We start from the raw sequence: 10,124 nt of genomic DNA on the forward strand, positions 1-10,124 counted from the left end.
TGTTATAGAAAGAGCAAGCCAGGCTCTACCCTACCTGCTCTCTGCTTTCACTACTTTCAGAAGGGCTTCTGCCACCTTGACCCCTGCCACCACACTGTCTCCAGAGGGTGGCCCCACGGTGCCACCGGCTCAAGTGTCATCTTTGAGCCTCCAAAGCTGTGAGCTAAACAAGTCTTTTCCTATAAAGCTGCTTTCTTTAGACATTTCACTGTGGTAACCATAGTAACCAGCAATGGAAGCATGCAAGCCTCTCGGGTCCATGCTCAGTGTAGTGCAAGAAAAGATTCATTGTGGAAGTGGAGGAGTGGGGAGGAAATTTGATGGTACATTTCAAAGCAAGGTAGCACTTTAGACACATGAATTTTCATTGTATATGTATGTAGGCATATATACATAAAATTAAAAAGAAAAGGCATACATTTTTATATTACATCTTTGTTTAATATGTGTGCATGAGTGGAGGTCAGGACAACTTGAGGAGACAGTTCTCTGCTTCCCCCATTGTGTTCAGGAGATCAAACTTAACCTCAGGATATGAGGCTTAGTGTTAAACACCTTTACCCACTGAGCTGGGACTCAAGATGATTCTCTCATTCGCGTCCCCATTACAACTGCTTTAGTCTCATCTCCAGCCCTGTAGCAGCATCCTTTTTGCAGGGGCCAGTCTTCCCATCCTACCTCCACTCACAGAGGACTCTGCCAAACCTTGGAGTAGAACCAGCTTTTCTCCTTCCAGTGGAGCCTCTCAGCATCCCCTCCCCCATTCCCAGTCCTTCATGTCCTCGTGCCTAGGAACACTTTCTACCTGGGACCCTGGCACCTGGCACCTGGCAGTGACTCAAGGCAGGAGGATCACACTCTCCTTCCGGCCCTCCAGTCTCACCTGCAGCCTTACAAGTGACGAGTGACGCTCCTTCCACTTTAACTTCACTGGAGACTCCTCCCACTCTTGCTTTAGACCCAGGGATTCCCCAGCCCTGACTGCCTGTCTCTCCAGATAACTCTTTGCTTTCTGTAACCCATTTGTAGGATCCTCTCTTCCCACCACAGCTCCAACTCACAGTGTGCCTAAGCTCCCGATGTGGACAGGATCCCCTTAGCTCTTCCGGAAGCCCCCTCTGATTTTTCTCCTAGGCCACCTCTACTCCTCTTTGCCATCCTCCACGCTGCATAAGCACTCCCTACCCAGGTAACCCACAGCCACCACATTCTCCTGAGACCCAAGGAGGCACCAATGGTAACCAAAGAATAGAATACCCACTCAACAAAGACAAGACTAGGTGTCAACACCTAGAATCACCTTAATCATCCGTAGCCCAGATGTCTAGACACCGGTGCAAAAACGCAAACATGAACAGGAGACAGTATGCCTCCACTAGAACCCAGCAACTCTACTCCAGTAGGCCCCAAGAAATGCAATATAGCTGAAGCACAACACAAGGCCTATAGCTATTGTGTATATGTTCAAGAACCTGTGAAAACAAGACAGTTAAATGAAATACTGAAATAATGAAAACAATGACATGAAAATATAATTTGAATAAGAAATAGGATCGCTAAGAAAAACTAAGACTGAGGTAAAACTGGAAATAAGATGTTTAGAAAGTAAAACAAAATCCTCACCAATAAGACATGGAAGAGAGAATCTCAGGGGTTGAAGACAAGATAGAAGAAATGGTAGAGGAAATGTTAAAAAATTTGTAGGCACAAAACATCCAGAAAATCTGAGACACTATAAGAAGACCAAGTCTATGAATAATAGAAATAAAGAAGAAACTCAGGTCAAAGGCTCAGAAAATATTTTCAACAAAATCATAGAAGAAAATTCCTCAATCTAGTGAAGGAGGTGCTTCTCAAGGTTCAAGAAGCATACAGAACACCAGACAGGATCAGAAAGGAAATTCATGACAGACATACAATAATCAAGGTACTAAATTACAGAAAAAGAATATTGAAAAAGTTGCAAGGGAAAAAAAGACAAGGTAATATGTAAAGGGAGACCTATTAGCATAACATGAGACTTTTCAATGGAGACTCTAAACTCCAGAAAGGCCTGAACAGATTTTCAACAGACTCAAGACTATATATGCCAGCCTGAAATTTACAACCAGAAAAACTTTCAATCACAATAGATGGAGAAAGAAAAAATTTCATGATAAAACTAAATTTAAGCAGTATTTACCCACAAATCTAGCTCTACAGAAGGTAATAGAATAAAAATTTGAATCTGAAGAGATTAACTACATGCAAGAAAACACAAGGAATAAATAACCTCATACCAGCGAACTGAAAGAGCAGGGTGGGGGAAACCCACTCTATTACGAACAATTGGGACTAATAGATACTGCTCACTGATATCAATGGTCCCAGATCCACAAAGAAAAGATACTAACAGAGTAAAAAGATACACACTAACAGAGTGAAAAAAGATTCATCTACTGCATCAAAGAAACACACTTGAAGGTCCAGGAGAGACATCAGCTCTAGGTACAAGGATGGAAAACAATATTCCAAGCAAATGGACCCAGGAAGCAAGCTAGTGCAACCATTTTAATATCTGACAAAATGAAAAGATAGGGAAGGACATTGTATACTCATCAAAGGGAAAATCCACCAGGAGGACATTGCAATTCTAAACATTTACACACCAAGCATCAGGGCATCTAAGTTCATAAAAGAAACATCACCCCAGCTAAAATCATGTGTTAACCCTCACACAGTGACAACAGGTGGCTTCCCTAGTCTTGCCAATATTCAGGTCATCCAAACAAAGACTAAACATAGGTGCACCCATTTGGACTTTTCTATGTCTGCTTCAGTTCCTGAATAACAACATGGAGGTTTATTTATGAATTAATGTCTGGGGCTTATTCTCCAACTACCTTGTAACTCAGTTTACAGTAATCTAAGTTCTGCCACATGACTGGATACCTCTTCATTTTCCTAAGTCTGATTTCCTCTGAGTCTGGGTAGTGAACCTCCCATGCCTGACTTTTTCCCAGAGTTCCCCTCTCTGCCAGATGTCCTGCCTATTCTCTCCTGCCTTGCTATAGCACATTCAGCTCTTTACTGACTACACAGTGCACAAGAGATTATCCCTACACATAGAAATGTTGAAGTCAAATGTCTCACATCGAATGGACATAGCATATATTTACAAAACATTTCACCCAAGCACAAAAGAATATTGCTTTTAAGAAGCCCATGGCATGTTCTCTCAAACTGACCACATACTTGGACATAAAGCAAGACTCAACAGATACAAGAAAATCAAAATAATACCCTGCATCCTATCTGATTAAAACTGGATATCAATAGAAAACTTTCAAACTAATGTATTCACTACTTGAAATTTACTACATGAAAATGGGTCAAGACAAATTAAGAATACTAAAAAACTTTTTAGAACAGTATGCAAACAGAAGCATAACATTCCCAGACCTATAGGACACAGTAAAGGAGGTTTAAGAGGCAAACTCTTAGCACTAAATGCCTACGTTAAACATTGGAGAGATTGCATATTGGCAATTCAACAGCACACCAAAAAACTCTAGAACAACAACAAAAATAACCTCTGAGCCAGGGCTACACAGAGAAACTCTGTCTTGGGAAAAAAAAATAACACCTGGAAGGAGTAGATTGCAAGAAACAAAACAAATAAAACTGTAAAGAATCAATGAAATGGAGTTGGTCCTTTAAGAAAAATAAGATAAACCCTTAGCCAAATTAAAAGACACAGAGAGAAGATCCAAATTAATACAACTAGAGATGAAATGGAGGGGAGTCACAGCAGACATGGAACCTGGAGAATCATGAGGCCATGCTTTGAAGCTCTGTACTTCACTAATCTAGAAAATACAAGAGAAATGGATGAATTTCTTGATATATATATCTATATATATGACTTACAAAAGTTAAATCAAGGTCAGATATGCAATTTAAAGAGACTCACAACACCTAGTAAAATAGTAGTAGTAATTGAAAGTTTCCTAACCAAAAGCCCAAGGCCAGGTGGTTTCAGCACAGAATTCTAACAGATCTTCAAAGAAGAATGCCAATACTCCTCAAATTGTGGCACAAAATAGAAACGGAACATTGCCTAATTTTTTTCATGAGACTGCAATTATCCTGATATTCTGACCATATAAAGATCCAACAAAAAAATAAAAGACAGACCAACTTCCCTTATGAACACAGATGCAAAAGTTCTCAATAAAACACTTGCAAACTGAATTCAAGAACACACAAAAAAATAATTCACATTGATCAAGTAGACTTCATCCCTAGACATGTAGGGATGACTCAAAATATGGAAATCAACAAACGTAATCCACCATATAAACTGAAAGACAAAATCCACATGATCATCTCATTAGATATGCAGAAAAGGCCTTTGACAAAATCCAACACTGCTTCGTGATAAAAGTCCTGGAGAGACTAGGGATATAGGGCTTTATTCTTCTTCCTAATAAAGGTGATTTATAGCAAACCCATAGTCAACATCAACCCAAACAGACAGAAACTGAAAACATTTCCACTAAAGCCATCAGCGAGACAAGGATGTGCATTCTCTCTGTATCCATTACTCAATATAGTACTGAAAGTCTTAGAGCAATAAGACAACTCAAGGAGATCAAAAGGATACAAAGGAAAAGAAGTCAAGGTATCTTTATCTGCACATACTTTATACAAAACTAACCCTAAAGCCCCACCAGGAAGTCCTACAGCTGATAAACACCTTCAGCCAAGCAGCAGGATGCAAAACTAACATACAAAAATCAATAGCCCTCCTGTATACCAATGAAAAATTTAAAAATTAGGGAAACAATACCATTTGCAGTAGCCTCAAAACCATTCTGTGATGGCTCTAACAAAACAAGTGAAAGGCTTGTATAGTAGAGACTTTAAGACATGAAGAAGCTGAAGGTCATTTTTAGAAGACAGAAGGATCCTTTTGCTCATGGATCAGCAGAATACAGTGACAATGGCCATCCTATCAAAAGCAATCCACAGAGTCAGTGAAATCCCTTAAAAAATTCTAACACAATTCACAAATCTTGAAAGGATAATTTTCAGCTTCATATAGAAAAACACAAAACACAAAATACACACACAATCATGAGAGCTAAAACAATCATGAGTAACAAAAACTGCTGGAGATATCAGCATCCCTGAACTCAAATTGTGCTACAGAGATGTTGTAAAATAAAATAAAAAAGAAATATTCAATATACAAAAAAAAAAAACAATTTTTTTTTAGCATAAAAACAGACATTGATCAATAGAATTGAAGATCCAGACATAAGTCCACACATCTATGGACACTTGATTTTTTTTTTTAAGTTTTTTTTCAAGACAGGGTTTTTTTCTCTGTATAGCCCTGGCTGTCCTGGAACTCACTGTGTAGACCAGGCTGGCCCTGAACTCAGAAATCTGCCTGCCTCTGCCTCCCAAGTTCTGGGATTAAAGGCATGTGCCGCCACCACCTGGCTGACACTCGATTTTTGACAAAGTCAAAAATACACATGGGAAAAAAAGAATCTTCAACAAATGGTGGTCATCACCTGGATATCTGCATGTAGAAGAATCCAGATAGATCCATACTTATCACCCTGCACAAACTCAACTCCAAATGGTTCAAAGACCTCGACAGGGGACTGGATATCTCAAATCTGATAGAAAGTAGGGAATAGCCTTGAACTGACACAAGAAAAGACTTTCTGGACAGAACACTGGTAGGACAGACACTAAGATCAGTTAATAAATGTTCATGAGACTGCAAAGCTGCAGTACGGCAAAGAAAACCCGTTATTTGGACAAATTGACAGCCTACAGAATAGGAAAAGATCTTTATCAATCAATTAGCCCTATAGAGGGCTAATATTTGAAACATATAAAGAACTAAAAAAACTGGACATCAAGAAAACATATAACCCAATTAAAGAGTGGGGTGTGGAATTAAATAGAGAGTTTTCAAAAAGCGAAACACAAATCACTGAGAAAACACTTAAAAGTGCTCAGCATTGTTGTTAAGGAAATGCAAATCAAAACTGCTTTGAGGTTTCATCTCATACCAATAATAGGATGGCCAAGATCAATAAAACAAATGACAACTCAGGCTGGATGTGGAGTAAGGAGAATATTCTTCCATCGCTTGTGGATGTACTGTGGAAATCAGTATGACATTTCCTTAGAAAGATGGGACTTCATCTACTTCAAGATTCAGCTATACCACTCTTGGCCCTAAGCCAAAGACTCTACATGCTATCACACAGACATTTGTTCATCCATGTTTATTGCTTCTCTTTTCATAATATTCTAACCACAATTTGGAACCATGTACATGTCCATCAACGTGATGAATATTGAAAATTTGGTACATTTACACAATGGAATATTACTCAGATGTTAAAAACAGCTCCCTCCCTCAAAACAACCATGAAATATTCAGGTATTTGGAATTAGAAAAAAAATCATTCTAAGTGAAGTAACTCAGAATCAAAAAGGAAAAGATGGTATTGATTCTCTTATACTTGGATGTTTGCTTGGAAGCCCTTGACAGGCAAGCTACTATCTGTGTAACCACAGAAGTTAGGTGCAGATTAAGGTACTAGGTGTGAGGGAAGGAACTCTTTAAGATAGGGGAAATGGAATATATAGTTATGGAGAGTTGTGGGGATGGGGAGATCGGAATGGAGGATTAAACAGAGAGAGGGGAAGAGATGGGTAGGTGAAGGAATACAGGGAGGGATAGCTAACACTAAATTCCATCTGAGGGCTCATATGGAAACCTACTATAGATGCTTAAAATATATGCATATATGAAAGAAATCTAAGAGGAATTACCAAATAATGGGGGAGACCAAAACCCAGGTAGATCTCTCCACACCAAATAAAATGTCCAGTGCCAGAAATGGGTTATATCTAATTGAGTTGTTAGTCAAAGAGGTCCCGTGGAAATCCCCAGACAACTCAGGCTATTGCTTGCTCTCCATAGACTTATGGTAAGGCCCTATTGCTGATGCCAACCCCTACCTATCTCAATGAACACAGAGGAGTCAAATGCCTAGCTAGAGCCTTCACCCTTACTGACTAGGGTTTATGGTACTAGAATGTACTCTGCATGCTACCAGAGGAGAAAGCTAAACATCAACTCAGGTTCATATGCTTTGATCTACAATGGTGACTTTTCAGTATGATACTGGCACAATTGTGGCACAGAAGTTGTGGGAACAAGCAACCATTCTCTGCTTCGATCTAAGGTCACTCCACAAGATGGAACCTATCCCCGACACTGCTTGGGTGGCCAAGAACCTGTGACTAGACAGGCCATGGACCTAAGGGCAAACCAGAGCTATTGTTCTTCTAAAGGTCCACAGCAATAAGACGACTCTTAATGACATCCTGCTGTACCACAGATCGAAGTCTTGCTTAGCCAGCATTAGAGAAGTCTCCTCCTGCAGGGAATGGGAACTAATACAACTGGACAAAGTGCAGAGAGTAAGATCCTCAGTCCTAAATGGGATGTCTTCATCAAATCCTTCCCCAAAGGCTGGAGTATGAGAAAGAGGTGGTGGAAAGAGTCAGAGACAGAGGGGATGGAAGACAGAGACAAGGCCTTACAGATAGATCCAGCAGGACTGATGCTGGCAGCATGCACACGGCTTACACAGATCCACATCAGATGGGATTCAAGCACTGGCAGGAGAACTGGATATGAGCCCCCATCCCTAACCCAGAAATGATCTCCAGTTTAAAACCACTAACAGAGGAAAAAGTAGCTTTCTCCAATGGAGTTTCACTGGGGACACGAACCATTCCCAGCAGTAGATGGCCAATACAAAACCAACTCTGGCATTTCAGAGATGTGGTGTGTCACAACACTGAGCATTTCTTTTGAACCTTACTTGTCTCTTGTTTATTATGGTTTTCAATTTTGAGTTTTTATGAGTTTAGTACACATGTGTGTATGTGTGTATGTGTGTGTATGTGTATGTCTGTGTTGGGTGTGCCTTTTTGTTTCTCTATTTTATTCTGGCTTTTTCTTTTTTCTTTCTTTCTTTTTTATTTTTTTTTAATTATCAGCCTGTTCATTTTCTAAAGAGAGAAATAAGACATGTGGTTGAATAAGTGAAGAGGTGAGGATGATCCGGGAGAAGTAGAGGGAGGGGAAACAGTGACCAGAATCTACTGTATGTATGTATATATATATCCTTTAAATACAGAGAAACATGACCTTGAACATAATTGAAGTTGTTTAGTTCTTTTATACTTTGATAGTTTCACACATACACACAATGTGCCTTGATCATACCCACCTCTAGCTCTTCCTCCTCCTCCTTCCCCCATCACCCCTTCCACCTGCCTTCTCTTATGTTTGTGTGTATGTAAGCTTTGTTCCCCAGTAAGGTAGTTAGTATTATATGCTACATTGTTTATTGGTCTTGATCTGCAGGGACTAAAGAGATTTTGTTTTTACGTTTTCATTTCTTATTTTATAATCATTTTCTTTGCCTATTTTTTTATGTGTATCTTTGGTCAACATTCTGTAAAATTTGAAGTTGGTTTTTTATCGTTTAATTTCTAAATAGCTATTAGGGGGAATAATAGCTAAACAAGTCACTTTTCTTTAGGGGTGTGGCTGCTGATAGGTAGCAAAAGCCTCAGTGTATAGCTCAGATACAGGAGTAATTGGAATCAGTGGCTTCTTTTAAATAGAAACCATTAATTCAGGAATAAAATATGTTGGAGGTCCTGGGGGCTGTTAACAGGAATGAGTGGAGGTAGATATTATCCAATATACATGTGTAAACTCTGCAAAGAATAACGTTGTTAAAAAAAAAAAGATAGTTACCCCATCATTGGCAAAGAGTAAAAATCCACTAGGTTTGATAACCAGTCATTCTCATCTAATCTGTGAGCACTAGGTTCACTGAGAGACCCTGTCTCAAGACAAAAACCTAACAAAAAGGCAGTGAAAGGATTAATCTAGATTAATCTTTAGCCTCTAAGTGTGTGAGCGCACATCTATATATACGACCCTCCTCCTCCAAGAGAAAAGTCTAGCCACAGAGAAAGACACAGGAGACAGTGCATGAAATAAGAGACGGGATGATGGGGCAGTGAGAGCGGACCATGATTTGAGGCCAGGAAACTTCTGGGTAGGCGTGGAAATACTCAAGAGGTGTTTGAAGGTTGGGACAAACTATATACCCCACAGCTGACACACTGGGGGCAGGGGAGAGGGATGGGAGTAGTGCAGAGTCTATGGTTGCAATGGAGTAAGATCGGGCCTGAAAAAAACAAAATCAAACCCAAAACCTAGTAAGTTAAAACAAAACAAAACAAAACAAAAACCCCAAAACCAAAACCCCTCCTCCCCTACCCTGAATTCGATAGAAAACGATACAGCGTTTTCAGTCTCTATGCATTCAGTTTTAGTTTCTTGATCTCAAGTTTGGGGGGATGCTCGAGCCAAATGTTCCCTCTGCCTTTTTTTTTGAGTTTACATTTAAAAGAGTGTCCATTGGTAAGCGACCTCCCCACTCCCTGGCACAGCTCTAGGGTAGAAGACCTCCCTCCTTTGCTCCCCATGAGCATCCTCTTGACCCTGCATCCCAGTATGGCTTCTCCGGGAGGCCTCATGTTATGCTGGCAATTAACTAGCCTGTGGTTAAGTGGGGTGCTCTGTTTGAGTCATGTCTTCCAAAATAACAGAAGAAGGGGGGATGAGAAGTTTTGGGAAGCGACCCTCATTGTTGGAAAAGTGTCTAGACTACGGACTGAGGAAAAAGCGTAAAGACTCCAGAAGGGTCACACAGTGAGGGTACCTTTGTGAAGGGTATGGGTAGAATCTAGTCTGACTATCCCTCTTAATATTATTATAGTATATGATTTCCCCCACCCTTACCCTGCATCAAGTCCCTAAGCTGACTACTATTCTCATCCTCCTGTGCAAGCCAAACAAGTCCCAACTGTGGAAACAACTGCTCCAAAAACAAAGGCCTGGTGCTCCGAACCTTCTATTTCTGGTGAAGATGCTGTTGTCCTCATTGGCCCAGCTGAAGTGATTGACATGTGAGTAGCCCAATGAATGATGACTCTTAGAAGCACTCCCAACCCCC

The 10,124-nt window shown here is 40.1% G+C and overlaps 1 long non-coding RNA gene across 1 annotated transcript in view; it reads right to left on the reverse strand.

Annotated features, from left to right (window-relative positions):
• Positions 1 to 9,987, reverse strand: part of LOC116090504 — a 28,596-nt gene extending 18,609 nt beyond the window's left edge. Inside the window, exon 1 of the long non-coding RNA XR_004118702.1 lies at positions 9,911 to 9,987. This is a non-coding gene — a long non-coding RNA (uncharacterized LOC116090504). The remainder of the gene's footprint in view (positions 1 to 9,910) is intronic.
• Positions 9,988 to 10,124: the final 137 nt, after the last annotated feature.

The sequence above is a fragment of the Mastomys coucha genome, unplaced genomic scaffold (assembly GCF_008632895.1).
Source record: "Mastomys coucha isolate ucsf_1 unplaced genomic scaffold, UCSF_Mcou_1 pScaffold15, whole genome shotgun sequence".
Classification (NCBI taxonomy): Eukaryota; Metazoa; Chordata; class Mammalia; order Rodentia; family Muridae; genus Mastomys; species Mastomys coucha.